This window comes from Penaeus monodon, chromosome 33 (assembly GCF_015228065.2).
Source record: "Penaeus monodon isolate SGIC_2016 chromosome 33, NSTDA_Pmon_1, whole genome shotgun sequence".
NCBI classification, from domain to species: Eukaryota; Metazoa; Arthropoda; class Malacostraca; order Decapoda; family Penaeidae; genus Penaeus; species Penaeus monodon.
In genome coordinates this window covers 16,894,909-16,895,149 of record NC_051418.1, presented here as the reverse complement: position 1 = coordinate 16,895,149, position 241 = coordinate 16,894,909, and positions in this window count along the sequence as shown.

The following is a 241-nucleotide window of genomic DNA, read 5'->3' as shown; positions in this document are numbered from 1 at the left end:
CGCACTCTCGTATTCACTATCTCCACCATCACTTCCCTGGAAAGTAAGAGATTTTCAAATCAATGTAATTATGACAATGCACAGACACACCAAGATATATTCCAGTTTATTAGTAGCGCCCAATTAATTGAGAGGAATTCTTCCTAATATTCTATACTATTTCCAAAGATGGTTCTCTGCTAAGATGAATTGCACACAGTACATCTGGATAAACAGATGGTTTATCATGGATTTATGGACT